The 15,530-nt window shown below is 38.5% G+C and overlaps 1 protein-coding gene across 5 annotated transcripts in view; it reads left to right on the forward strand.

Annotated features, from left to right (window-relative positions):
• The window catches only part of LOC129925865 (uncharacterized), a 78,474-nt gene that overhangs the window by 22,833 nt on the left and 40,111 nt on the right, over positions 1-15,530 (forward strand). The gene's annotated exons all lie outside the window — the stretch shown is intronic.

Raw genomic sequence — 15,530 nt, forward strand, 5'->3', positions numbered from 1 at the left:
CTATAGATAACAAGTACTATATCTGAGATAAACTGGGCAGTACTTTTTAGACCAGGCAGTTCTCGGTACAGTATGTCTTCTTGGGCCAGTATCGTATTCGGCACTCTTGATAAACTATGCAGATTTGATATACGTATACGTGGTCAGCCTTTTTGAAGACACTCCACAAGTGCATGTGTCGCTAGTTCCAAGTGTCCTCTTTCGAAGTGTGTCTCGTCGAGGCCATTCGTTATAGAATTCCTTAACACTGACCTACAAATTTCTACCAGTGGGCAGTTTAGACCAATAGCTACAGACCTATGACGTGGCAACGAGCTATTGGTCTAAGCCGCCCACAAGTTGTGACGTCGCACGTCAGTGTTCAGGCCTTTTGGAACAAATGGTCTCAAACTCATTCGGTTCTGCGCTGTATGGAGCCAGTAAATATTTTGTTCATCAGATGTAGTCTAAGGAAGCTATTTTTAAAAAACAGAAAGGCACGAACTAACAGTCTGTTGTTTTGTTTTGTTTTGTTTTTTTTTTGTTTTGTTTGTTTTGTTGACCTTTCTACTGTTTTCTGTTTTTTGGTTTTGCAGTTTTTACAAGATTCCTACTAATTGTGTGCACACCTTTAACTCACACTGTCACACGCTGTAAACTGAAATGCCAGTTCAACGTAAATACACACAAACATTTTCAAGCAACAAAAAAACAAAGAAAGTCTTCTCTTGTTTATCTGCAGTTATGTGCTCATGTTGAAGTGCAACTATGTGCTATTTACAGAACCTTTGAAATGGTAATCTGAGATGGTCTTCTTTAAATGATTGGCAAACTTGTTATCATTGTATAATGCGAGTAGTTCTGAAAATAAATATTTCTTTGGGTCCAAAAATAGAACAAGGGGTGCAACTGAACATCAATTCTCAAAATTACAAAATCTCTTCGTTGGATTAGACGTCTCGCTAGATGGGGTTAAAAAATAAATATAGTAAAATAAAAACTCAGAAAATTTTTTTATGCAAAGCTATATCAACTCACTCTGTCTATCTGGTACAAATTTTAAACACGCCCATTCTCGGATCAAGTTGAAACCTTACACAATTATTTATTATACCTAACAGAACAATGAGTTGTTAATTCATACAGAATAGCTAAATATGTTATCACCTAATAGAAAGAATAATTAATCATTCAGTATTAAGATATATAGTTGTAAAGATTGAGTTATTTCCCCCTAAAATAAACTTTTTTGAAAGTATTTTTATATTTTGCTTGTTCAGAAATGAGTTTAAACTAAAAACAACACTTGTGTGAGTTGAGACCACGTTTCTTTTCTGTTTTCTGGTGGGGTTTTTTTTTTGTTTCTTTTTTTTTTTTTTGTTAAGTCCGTAATAGTTGCACTGCCAGGAGAGTAGGTGTGTGGGAATTGAAAGTGTCAGACAGTCTCAACGTCGATCATGTTTATGTTTACATTCTTGACTAAACGGGGAAGAGAAGGAGGGGTGGGGAGTATTTGGTTTGACACCAAGAAACTATCGAGAAACAGAGCATCGTGTAACTGTGCCCAGACTTTATCGACCTCACTAATGGCGTTTGAGAGCCGCGATGGATGGGGATTTTACCCAAGCTCTCCTTCGCGCCGTCGTCGCTCTTGTCTTTCTGAAGCAGTTACATGAGAGAAAAAAATAAACATAAAATCTGCAGCAGGAAATACAACAATAGTAATAATGTTGTGAACCGTGCCCCAGTGCGCCTATAAGAACTTTTTAAATTTACTTTTGAAGACCTTTGCAATTTTTTGTTAAACCAACGACTTGTGATGTGTTACAATAACTATGGTTTAGGTGCACACACACACACCAAATAATGTAACATATGAGCAACTCGTAAAGGTTCCTTTCTCTTTAGGGAATTCGCCAATCTTCCATCAGGCAGAGTATAAGTTGCAACACTTGAGGTCAAGAAGAGAGAATACCATAGTTTTTTAGCTGAAAAAAAAATCGACTTTTGAACTTTGCACTTATAAAGAAGGAGAGTGTATCTGTTTGTCGCAGAGTGTGTGTTACTGTGGTAGAGAGAAACAGGAGGTAAGAGGGGCTATATAGAATAGGGTTGAGTCTTCTCACCTGATCTACTGACTCATTTGACCCATAGTGCTCCAGCTGCACCCCGCCAGACTTCAAGATTGTCGTAACAGCCCGGTTCTTGAATGTCGTAACAGCCCGGTTCTTGAATGGCGTAAATTGGACAATGTGAACGCTTAATGATCCTGTTTGTTTGAAAAGTCGCTTCGACATCTGATGGTCACGTGTTCATAGAATTTCAACTTGCTCCCACATCCTCCCCGCACATGTAAACCCAGACAACACACTCTCTCACACACACACAGCTCTGGGAATTAATCAGGGGTACCGGTTATTCCCTTTTATCCATTGGCTTCGTCTAAGAAATTTTTCAGTTGATTTGACTTGAAGTGGACCACGTGACTCTGGTCTCCCACTGGAGCTCAAGCAGAGACTCAAAGACACTGAACTTTGGTCACAAGTCATTTTAGAAACTTAATTTTTTCAAAAGTTCAGGTCAGAAATATTTGGAAAAAAAATGATAGCATGGCCAATACTTTAAACATTATTTTTAGTTCCTTTTATAGATCCAAATTGTCCATAGAAGATATGCGGTAATCGTATTTTATTTCAGTTGTCATTGTTAAGCAAAAAACAATCACTATCTCTAGGTATCAGGTTACATGGACATTTTTTTTTTCGAAATTTTCTACAATTAATGTAAAGCTCTAAAAATCCTAAATGGAACCATAGTTTCTTTTCTATATCGAAGATTGTGGAACTCTTAGACTTTGGTTGTTTTTATGTTCATGTTTGTTTGATGCTGCGTGAGCAAAGGAACATAAAAAGAACATTTCAAAGGTTCTTAGATCTACATTTTTTTTTACTTATAAATAAAGAATAAAATAACTATGTTAGAAACAGAAAATAGGAAACAGATATAGCCGTTTGGTAAAATTCCAGGCATCCAGGTCAATGCGACCCAAGTGCCAGATCTGGACGATAGAAATAGTCTGCTATTTGTTCTTGTTATCTTTCTTCCGAAAACGCGTGAACACCATAACTGCACAGTCTTGTCATATGTGTGTCGCTGTGTGTGTCGCTCTATGTTGTGTTTCTACAGAACAGCGTAGATTAGTAAACACAATATTTAATAAATTAGGACTTTAGTTTCGTTATATTTCAAGAAATTTTCATAAAATGACAACAACAATGACGCAATACGTCAGCATAAAATCTCCCCGTGAAGCTATAGACTAATCATCTCTGCCAGAAGTTGTAGCTTTACACTCTATCCTAAATATTAGGCAATGAACTGCTCCTGTTAGTCTAACCAATATGCCATATTGGAAATCTAATTTTAGTTGTACTGAAATTATAATCCAAACATTTCGATGAGCGTGTCTTAAAGTCATCTTTTGATTCTGTGTAAATCTCTCCTTAAAATTTGTATTGGGAAATAGTGGAGATGTATCTGTATTGAACATTTTTACGAACATATAAAAGTGTCAGTCATGTGAACCGTCTGTTGGTAGGACTTGTAGCTGCAGAAAACTTATTCAATTTATCTCGAATCATTTATCATGACACTCAAACTGTCTACCACTCAGCCTTTATAAGTCAATACATTTCATTACTTTTATTTTCACTAAATCCATTTTGGATCGTCTAACACTGGGATGCCCAAAATACGGCCCCGGTCCAAATCCGGCCCGCAATGCTATTCGGCCCGCCAAAATGTTGGTAGAAAGTAAAGAAAATCATAACAAAGGAGGGAAATGGGGATCTTTCCTTACCTCGGGGGTTCTCATTTTGTCTTTAATGGATCTCATTCTATAGATTACTACATGTAAATCTTATTGTTATTTTCGGCGACTTGAGCTTATAGTTTTAGTCCTCAGAAATTTCCGCTGCTTTCTTGATCTGGTCGCTTCTTTGTTTCCTTTGTGTGTGACATATTTGATACGGCTCAACTCCTGGTATTTATTCACGATACAGACAGCAATTTCGAAGTCCCTGAATAGTGAGCGGCATGCAGGTACTTAGCCTACAACTGGAAAGGAACTGTCCAAAGAAGTTTCAAAGACTCTTGAATCAATGGAAGTCCTAGATCCACTGGTTTCTTGTTTATTTTTATTTCTTTAGGATCTTTTTAGTGTTTTGGCCCGTGACATGAGTGTCGGAAGTTAAAATGGCGCGCCGGGCCCACAACGTTGAGCATCAATGGTCCAGCAGTACGGAATGTTATCTACCTATTCTAACGTACTCAAAATATGCTTGGTGCATTGAGGTCACAAATCACTGCGCCATCCTGTTCTCCTCACCACGCACTAGTGACATCAGATGTTAATGCCTGAAAAAAAAAAGAAGTTCCGGAACGCTAGTTCATTACCGAATGTTTTTCTTTAATACTGTCTTTTAAGACGAGGAAGTTTAATAGATATGTTTTCAAGCCAGAAGTACTTCTAAATTTTTGGTGTACATATGGATAAGTCAAATTTTTTTTAATTACTTGGGAGCTGAATTTAGTGATACAATTTATGTGTACATCTTCATGCATATTAAGGCACTATTATACTAAGTTTACTAAGTAATCACATGTTTATTGTTTTTTATCTGGAGGTAATGGTTAGCCGTTAGTGGGAGTGAGAAATGGGAGCAGGGGAGTGAAAGCAAAGTATTTAGATAATCATCTAATTATTCTATGTCTAATTTCACTATTAGAGGTATGGGTGTCTTTCAATAGCGTAGCCATAACAGTTTTTATTTTTAATAATCATCATTTGTTAAGTTTTCTGAAATTTTTACCTGACATAGTTTAACAAAAACAACAAACAAACACAAATATTTTGATACATTGAACTACCAAGGGCCGGCCACCGATTGCGGGCCCAATGCGAAACGGATTGCGGGTGCACAGTCTAGGTAGGGATAAGCATAACGTCAAAATAAGATTTTGAACTGGAAAATACATTCGTCTTTGCAATGAATTTTTATTAAATTAAAGCTGACCACGCCGGTTTTTTTTTTATCTCGCGTAGGGTGGGCATTCCAAAATGACAATTTAGTCTTTTTTTTAAGGAGATTTGTATGAGTTTTCAAGAGATTTTAATAATTTCATGAGATTTCCAGAACTTTTTATATATTTTGCAATTACAGGAGATTTCCAGTAGGTCCTGGAAAACCAGGATGCCGAGGAGACCCTGTTAATTTAATAATTTACATCTAGAATTAACGCGTGTGGGGCCCACTGCGATCGCATAGGCTGCAGTGGCCTAAGGCCAGCCCTGTAACTACCCATCAGCCATCATTAAAAAAATGTAGGTACACTTCCCAGGTGTGTTTGACAACAATGTCAGATACTTTAATAATCGCTTTATAGATTCTGTCTGGCAGCCATGTTTTGGTGTCTGCTCTAGATCGATCGAAAGCTGCATTCCGATAGGAGCCAGGCTTAAGCAGCGTTGTCTGCGATCCATCACTTCTGACATATTGGCAAACAACATTTTGTTGTTAGTGCATCTCCATATTAATGAACATAGCGCCACTACTCCCTCCCCCGCCCCCCTCCCTCGTCACGTCTAATAATCTATTGTGATAGGTCGCTATTTGAACTATTTGGACCCTTCTGGCTACATCACAGATGCCTGTAAATGAAACACGGGACGAACACGACTGACTCAAGTCCGTTCAGCAGACAACATGAAGATTTTATTTACAACATAATAATAATATACTGCACTCCTTATTAGTGCTACAAGTCAAGAAATAATAATCATATCCGCATAACAGCGGTATCAAAAGTATCCAATACGTTAACAACAAATCACGTCCGCATCTCAGCGGGTAACAATAAGAACAATTACTACTAGTGACACTGGAGCTTCAACTATAGATATCCATTGAAATACGAACAATACTTTAATATCCAATAAGCACATTATGAAATCAACTCTCAAATATCATTAAGCAACAATCATGCTATATACATATATATACACCAGTCCAGGAAGGAACGTCCAACCTTCCCGGACCGGGAGCAAGACCTTACTGACTTGACTTGACTGAACTCAAAGTCAACTTTTCATTCTACTTCCTGTTTTCTACATCAGGAATTCCACGTGTCTTTTAAACTCTTAACATGACGTGAACTTTAGATCATGCAATGTCAACTAAGACTGTGACAATGCCACACACAAAAAAAAACAGAAAAAACATAAAATATGTAACCAGGTGATCGACATGTTGCGTGTCAGGGCCCCCTTCTGATTGGAGCCAGGTCTTAATTCCTATTTTCACTTCCTCCCCGGGCGGGCCTTGTGATAAAGATTACCCTTATGGGAGTTCCTGAAACTTAATATGATAATATTTTCTTAAATCTCAGATAACTTATCAAAACATCATATCTTATAAACTACATACGTCCCTACTTAACAGAAGAAGATAATCATGTATAATGTGTATCCGTGTGTTGACCTAGTTGTGCATGTTAATCAGAGACTTATTTCGTCTGTTTCCAATTTTCAGGAATAAAAAAAAAAACCGCTGTGGATCTAGAACTAGATTTAGAACTAGATGTCTTTGTACAATGTTAAAGACATTTACTTTTTTTTTTTTTTTTTCCCTAATCTTCTGAACGCATTCTTAAAAAAGGGAATGAACTCTCGCATCCCTTACCGACTCCTTGAAGTCTCTTTAAAAAGGCAATAACTCTTGTCCATTATCGAGTGAGTTGTCTCCCTATCCGATAAAACATTTTATACAATGGAAGGTATTGAGCTTGAAATAACAGAAACGTAACAGTCAAGTGCTATGTGTAGCCTCTCTCTCTCTCTCTCTTTCTTTCTCTCACTCTCTCTCTTTCTCCTATAGGATAGAATAATATCCACAATTAGTCACTCACAGCCATTATGAAATGCAAAAACATAAGCGAGCTGGAAGAGGACGCTAATCACGTGACCTTTGAGTGTGGCCATTGTTTCATTTACACATTTCGATATCGAGACATTAAACACAAGTCCCTTGCCAATACACGTGACCACACACATAGCGTACGTACGCAATGCCAAGGTCACTTCGTTGAACTTCATTGCTGCCAACTCAATGACATAAATAACACTACAAACAGAAGGGCGTAGAAAGCTGTAGTTAGCAACAAGTGCCAAAGCGTGCACAAAATGTATCATACAATGTTTTTTAAATCAACACTCTATTTATAAAGCGCTATCTATCTCCATTCCCTGTCGTTTTGCCGGAGGTTTGGGTCAATGTGTTTTCTATCTACAATAGTTAACGTCCGAAACAAACAAATCAACTAAGAAAAAAGAACTACAACATTAGAAAGGTCAACCAGGAGTAGAACTCTTTTGCTTTCATGCAACCCCGAATTTCGTATTATTTTTTTTGTTTACGATAAAGAGGAGATAAATCGCCTTCATAGAGTCTCACCCTCAAAACTGCTCTGCATAGCGCGAAAACCCAAAAAAAAAAAAATTACATTTTTTTTTCCGGAGACCTTATCTCCGAGCTCTAGGCGCGTGCAGGTGCTGCCTCGGACTTTTACGTTTCTGATCTATGTCCGGACTTCATTACGGAGTAGACGTGCCACGCTGCATTAATTACGGCAGCCATGATGATGCACGCGGTGTCTTACTCACACATCTGTGGTCAGGTGAGAGAGCATTTGAACTCACGATGTTCTGTTAGTGGCAGAAACGGATCATTAACACAACATCCAAGTTTGCCTCGCAAAGGGGAAAAAAAAGGGGGGCGGCGAGGCATCAGCTGACTGGTTTGATGACTAGTTGTTTTTTTTTTTTTGTGTTGTTTTTTCTAGTTAGTTTTATTTTTAAAGGTCATAAATTCATGATAAAACATTACTTTTAACGCTGTTATCCCTGGCTGTTATTTTACTGCCAGGGAGAGAACCAAAAACAAAAAAACACGAGCTTACTTACTAGCTGGGCCCGTCTCCATAGGGGAACAAATAGGAGTATAGAAGAAAAAAAGGGGGGGGGGCAATGGCGTAGCTAGGGATTTGGTGGCCGGTGGGGCTTGACCTTTTTAGGGGCCCCTGTATTTTGACATACATCATGACATGAAATAATGGCTTAATATCTAATCCGGGGGGTTCAAATTTGGACCCTTCCCCCCCCCCCAGGCTACGCCACTGGGGGGGGGGGGCTTTAACGCTTTTTATGCACTTTATATTTGTCTTTGAAGATTTGTGGTTTATATGTCGGGGGGGGGGGGAGAAGGTCCACATGTACCAAGTTGTTTGGGGCCCAAATATTTCTGTCGGCGGGGCCTGTTACTACAATACGATTACTAAGTATAAGGTTAGAGTATTGGTAGTCTAAATGGACAGACAAAGGCATCAGTAGATGGAAGGCTTGACTAACCAAGAGACCTGAATTCAAAGCATATGTAAATTGGCCGAAACGCATTCCTGTTTTATATCTATAGTATTAGTTATGTGGAGATGTGGGACAAATTGAGATGTGGGCGCCTGGGAAAGTCCCACAGTAATTTATTTCTATTGAATATACATGTTAGTCATCAACACTGGGGCTTATAGATAGACCTTGATAAGTTGCCCTCTTATTGTAGTCTCTGTAAACGAAGATGCTTTACAGAATAACATCTATTTGGTCAACTGGTGTGTGGGTTTGGTGTATGCACTGGTGTATGTGTGCTGCTGTGTGTGAATCGGTGTCTGTGTATGTGTGTTGTGTATGTATTGGTGTGCGTGCAGTGGTGTGTGTGTGTGTATGTATCACCGCGTGGATGCCTTATACTTTTAGATTGCGTGTTTGGTGAACTGAACATTTCTGTTTAAACTTGGCTCTTCACTGGTTATAGGGGGGGGGGGGAGATGTAAGGGGGGGATCGTGTGGACACAGAGGAGAGAAGGGGGAGCAGTACTTGTGTCTCATGTTCTAGCTCACTCGGTGACCTATGCTGGTGAGTACCAAACGGCTCACTCGGGGTCCGTCAGCTTGAAACAGACCGCTCTTTATTAGCCCATCCCTCCCCCTCCTCCGTTTCATTTCTCTGTTCTTTCTCTTAGTTCCAATGGAGAGTTGCCGCGATCGTATTGGGACATTCATTGCAGGGGGGAAATTTCGGGACGCGTAAAAATTAAAAAGGGCGGAGTGAGAGAGAGGGGTGCGTGAAGCAAATAGTGCCGGCCTCCTTACCCGTGCTGGGACAACGCCTACTAACTATTGATTACACAGATCGTGTGTCGCAAGCATTTTTTTTTCTCAAAGCTCGAGACAAAGAACGCGTATGATGTCACTATTGGCGCGTTCAACCAATCAAAGAACAGTTGAGCTATCAACGTGACGACATAATTTGCACGTGGTCGTGTTGGTCATATTTTTTTTTTTTGTTCGCTCACTTTTGGTAAAAAAAATAAAAAGTTATGGAACAAAGATTTTTTGTGATAAAAACCTGGCCATACTGGAACGTGAGCCTGTTGGCTGGAGTCTGCATTGAGAAAAAGTTGAGAGACGGCGTAGGTTTTAAAAAAAAAGAGAGATAGAGAGAGAAAGGGGGTCCCACCCCGCCCTTTTCCCCCCTCTTTTGTACCGTGTGCCCTTGTGAAAACAAAACCTTCGGGGTGGAAGCGACGCCTGGTAGCTAGGGATGAAAGGACGAATACTAATATGTCACTCGCGTCACGCCCGAGCGCGTGCATTATATGACCTTGACCTAAGATATCAAACATAATAACACGACCAAAAATGATTACGAAAAAAAAAAAAAAAACTAGAGGGAGCATGTTGGTGGACAAACACTAGCCGAAACACCCCATTTAAAACGACCCCCTTCTTTTGGTTAATCTTATATTTAAACACATGTAAATATTGTCTACTCCCCCCCTTCCCTTAACCATGTGTTTTCCCCTTCGAGATAGCTCGTCTGCTTCTCACCCTTTCCATTTCATTCATTGGCCCTGGTCTGAATAGAGCCAATATTTATGTACTCTCGTGCATGGCATAACAATGACATTAATCCTTAAGGTCATGGAATAAAAACCTAGACGTCTAAAAAAAAAAAAAAAAAAACACTCAGTACACATGACAATAGCCTTGACCTTTTTTTTTATTTTTTTCTACCAACAGATGTTCCACTGTTCCTAACGTTTCATTGATAATAGAACAACAACAACAAAAAATCACATTAATCCGATCTATTTTTAGATAGCATGTCAACAGAACATATACAAACGTTGGCTTAGAATCTGGCTATTGAGGATTATTAATAAGATTGAAATACTGGTATTATTTTAAGCTATTCTTAACTATGTTAATTACTAGATCTATCTCTTGGTTCCATCAGTGTTCATTCACCAATCAGTTTAGGAGAAAAAAAAAAGTTCCTTGTGAGAGCCTCAAGTGTTTGGAAAGCGCCAAGTTGAAGCGTAGATCTACAAGAAATCAATAAGCCCAGATTCTTATCGCGGGGAGTACACAGACATGGGATGAGGTCACTTCTGATACTTACAGATGGCAAACAGAACTGGTAGGGAGCAACGCCATCAATCGCCTCCCTTCTGTGTGTCCACAGCGAACTAAGGCGCCCGCATTTACTGGGAAGTTTTTGCCCGACGGCGGAGTTAGTTTTAAGGGGTTCATCTAGCTTGAAAACTTTTTTTTTGTTTTTTTTTTTAACATTGTAGGCTATTTAATGTATTCAAATGATGTATTTGATCATAGGAACACATAATGTACCTTTAAAAAAAGGTTTTTTAAATGAATTTCAACTTTTTTTTCATCAAAAGGAAAATATTTCTCTGAAATAACTATTATAGCTACAGGTCTGAAATTAGGTATATTGATAGGCATCATATCTCCTTACAGGATGACAGAGAGACATTTAGAAAAATATATACAGATTTTGTTTCATAAATGTTTTTATTTTACCCTCTTCTGCGGACAGCGTTTTCAGCCATTGTAACCAATTGAAATGTCTTTTACTCTTTTCATGTAAACATTTTATGACATTATCTTCTGTCGTCCTGTGCTAAGACCATATTTAAACATGTCTACCAAATATTATGATAATTGATTGGATAGTTATTGAGAAAACTGATTCTTAAAAACACATACCCATGTAAAGGCAGGGAGGTACTTGAGAGTGAGTTCAAGTATTATATATTCTGACAATTAGGCAATCTTATTCGTATCTCATAATTTTCTGTGCCTTCTATGTTATTGTGGTTTTGGTACAGCGAATAAATGGCTATTGATGGATACGTGTATAATTTGGTGATGCACTGACCATTACTCTGAAGAAACATCTCACAGAGTCAAATTAAAGGACATGGCAATGCTGTCGTCTGCGATACACTCTTAGCCACTTTGAATTTGCAGTCGGTTACCTTCTCGTTCTTTCGATGTTTTCAGTCTGTCTGTCTGCCTTTCTCTTTCTCTGTCTGACTCTCTCTTTCATATATTAACAAAAAATGATTTAAGATTTATTTTCTAATAATAGTTTATGAATCTAAACCTATTTCTTGATTTGTTTTACGAGAGAAAGCTTTAGCAATTTACAGAAATTTACAGAAATAGCGCGCTATTCTTTTGTTCAAAAATCTACTTATCAATCTTTTCTTAAAACTAACATTTGTTTCGGATCTTTTCTTTTTAAAGCTTTTAACAGAGAAACATACACCAGGCTTAACGTCCGCCTTTTTTTTTTTTTTTTTTTGTGCTTAAATCTGACTCCCTTCTCTTTCTCTCTAACTTCCTCCAATCACTCACTCGCTCACTCTCTCATCCTGAATGATGCGTTTCTCCATCATGACCAGATTGACCCGGAAAAGAAGAAGGTCTGGCGGGGGCGAGGTTTAAAAAAAAGGGGGAGCACGAATTTCACCAGTCCATCCGGTAATCACGCTCGAAGATCTGCCTGCTGGCCTTATTTAAAAGTCGGCCCCCTTGTTGTAGAAATGTCAGTGTCGGCGCCGCTATTCCACACCACCCCGTACCACATTCCCTCCGTTAAGTTAAACAAGTCCTGTTAAGTTGGAAAGTAAAAGAGAACGAAAAAAAAAAGGGGGATGCGACTAAAATGGGTAAGGCCAGGAAGACAAGGGATTTGAATGTCTACGTTTGTCTCTGAAGAAGCGGGTAGACAGTCTAAGATTATATCATTAACAAAAGCGCTTTTAATTCTATCTTGCCCCATCCCCGGGATCTTGCTTTTTTTTTTTCCCCTTAGCATGAGTCTTCTGGGAATTCCCGATGTTCACATCTCCCGTCTCGCGCGCACGACTGTAAAGCACACCTAGCCATGACCTGGTTCTGTGTTTACAAAGTACCATTGTGTTCTGGCGACCACATCGTCTGCGTGAGTCCAGTGAGTGTATATTTGTGCCTATGTGAGCCGGCGGATGATGGAGAGCTGCTGTCAACACGCTTGGGGGTTAACAAAATTTCCCATAATGATGTCAACGGAATTAATTTGGAACTATTTTTCTCTCTTCTCGCGTAAAAGTAGTTTCCAGACGAGGGCCAAATGTGTGTTGTTGCACGGCTGTGTGTGCGTGTATGTCTAGTCCCAGTGAACTTGAATTGACACGACGCCGCGTGCCTGGTCTGTGACAAGCCAATGATCTCATCGATACAGCTGCCACTGTTCATGCTCTGGCTGCTTAAGCAACTGCTTGTCAAACAAGAAAAAACAAAAGACAATCGATTCTGTCCTTGCTGTTACTGCTATCACTTTAGTGAGAATATAAAAAAGGAAATGGAAACCTTATTGAAAATGAGTTTTATTTAATACATAAAAATATCCATTTTTTTATGCATAAAATATATTGAATATGAAAGCATTGTCTTGTTCACCGCGTTAAGAGAAATAAATAGGTTTAAAATTGTCAGGCCTGTTTTTGTCATTATTATTACCGGTATGTTAGAAACGAACTAATTTTATTCTCTAAGTGCTCGACATGTGAGACTGAAAATGTGGGCTTATTCCCTTTAGATGAGTCTAATATTGTGGGAAGCGTGGTCGAGAGGCTAAGTGCACTTGAACTTGGCTTGGCTACCAATGAAGGGGGCTCGAGGTTCGACACCCGACTCGGGCAGAGTTGTGTTTACTGAGCGCCTGAAGGCAGCACCGAAAAACCAACTTAGTGTCTATTGTTTTACCCGCATGCAGACATCCTCTAAGAAAACACATTGATCGAGGTTTATGTATTATTATTTATGTTTAATCGAGACACATTGGTCAACAAACTGGATACTAAAGAAATGTGTAAATATTGCGTGCGATGGTAAGTGCATTTGTTATTTATCAGAAAAATGAACTAGCAGAGACGCGAGCGTTGAAAGTAGAATTTAAAAAAGAATAACATCTTCTCTTTGGACGTGTGTTTAGGATTGATGATGTTCTAATATTCATCTGGAAACCCTCTGTTTAATAAAACCTTATGTTTATTTCTTTCATAGAGTAGTTTCAGATCTAATTCAACTGTGCTTTGTAATTTGACTTTTTTTTTTACAAGCCTATATGTGAGATTGGACAAGCCCATAGAAATTGGATTGACCAAATTCGTTAGCCGAAAGAGCCAAATTTAACAAAATTACAGAACTGAAGATGATTTAAAGAGGCAGTTTTTCTTAAACTTTAGTAAAGATATTTGTAATTGTTATTATTAGGTGTGAAAGTAGAATGTCGAGGTTAGCTTTGCTCAATGTGTTTTAGTTTAACTAACTGTACATGAAATCAAAATGTGTATCATACATAACCAACCTACCTTCTTATGCAACAGAATATAGTCAGCTACTGCATGCTCACGCTCTAGCTCAATAAGAATTTCTTTTAATTAGCGATGAGCTTTAGCAACAAATGGAGTTGATAATAGTAATTATTTATTTCATTAGTTCGTAAATGTCTTTAGAAAATGTCTATGTGGGCGTAGTGCTTCCCTTGTGTAGAACACAGTGGAATGTAAATATCTCTTGATTCATTTTTTTTCTTTCAAAATAGCGACAAACACACCTGTCATGCTATTCAATTTATTTTATGAAACCGAGTCAGTATTTACCATTGAATTTGATGGTTTTTCGACCCATTTCATCTCATTTGTCCATTGAGTGGCAATAATCCCAAAAGTTCCTCTTTAGGTCCTTTAGTAGAGATAAAAAAAATTCATGTAAGAATTGGGTGCCTATATATGCACCTATGTTCTCTTTTTTTGTCTAGAGCATCATTTTAACGGACATAAGGTTACAGTTTGCAACCAACTATCCATACTTTTGTTGCTTTCTAAGATTATAGGCCTCTTTTCTGTTGGCTTGCTTTTCAAAAATTTTGAATATAGTCTTTTATAACGCAAGTTAATAATTAGTGGTCTGCACTAAACATTTCGTGGAAGAGCCGCAGTCAAGGAGTCAAAGAGCCGCAAGTGGCTCGAGAGCCGCAATTTGTGACGACTATGAGTATCAGCACCAAGGTGCAGGCATTCCTGGATATCTTTGATTCTGCCTTGCCGGTACATATGGATCTATAAGCTTAATGAAGTTCTAACAATCTCTACGGGGTTAGTCCCAGTGATTTGGTAAGCTTCTGATTGACACGTGGTAATTACAGGTGAAGCACATGTGTCTATATCACGGTGACCCGTGTTGTTGCTTCTTCATGATTTTGGCGATTTTTTTTTTAGATTTCACACTACAAGGTGCTCTTCAGTAGAAGAGATTACATTGCCAAAAACACACAAGACAAAAAACGCAAGTTCCGGTTTACACAACAATTATGGTTAACATTGTTCAAAAACTGTACAAACTTGACGATCATCAGGTTATCCATTGTCCTCTGTTGTAGACACATGTACGCACACGAACAGGGTCCTTGATATTGGGATTCTTTCGAAAGGATCAGTCTATATTTCCTATGGAAGCCTTAAGGTTCCAAGTAATAAGAATGTTTTTGTGAGTGCGCTTACCAGCCGACAAGCTTGAATTCCTAGTGTAACTGTTTTTATGTACCACAAGGTGGGCTAATCAACGCAGAAAGATGTTCCTGTACATCACTCAGTCATTAGGTCCTGCGCCATTGTATACAGGCTGAAGGGTCCAAAGGAACTTTATTACTATGACTGCTTTTCCAAAATCACTAGTAGAGAAGCCTCCACAAGTTCGACAGACCGGTTTCCAGATGTTGACTTGTCATCTAACCAAGATTGAGGCAAAACAGTATTGCGGTGTGCTAATGAGGAATTTGGATGACTAGATATAATCTAAGGTTGATCATGCTTTCCAGTATGTCTGGTTTGGCGATAACTACTCTAAGAGTAATTAGAGTATCGGTAACATATAAGGTTTTGAAAATTGTTTGTATATTGTTTAAATTTTGAATCTAGAAATGGTAGCAATATTGCCATTAATGTTTTACACTAAATATAATGTTAGTGCATTAACAATGATGTGTCGGGCCTTTCCTACTGAAAATATCAGTCTAATTTTGTCTTAG

The sequence above is a fragment of the Biomphalaria glabrata genome, chromosome 4, assembly GCF_947242115.1.
Source record: "Biomphalaria glabrata chromosome 4, xgBioGlab47.1, whole genome shotgun sequence".
NCBI lineage: Eukaryota > Metazoa > Mollusca > Gastropoda > Planorbidae > Biomphalaria > Biomphalaria glabrata.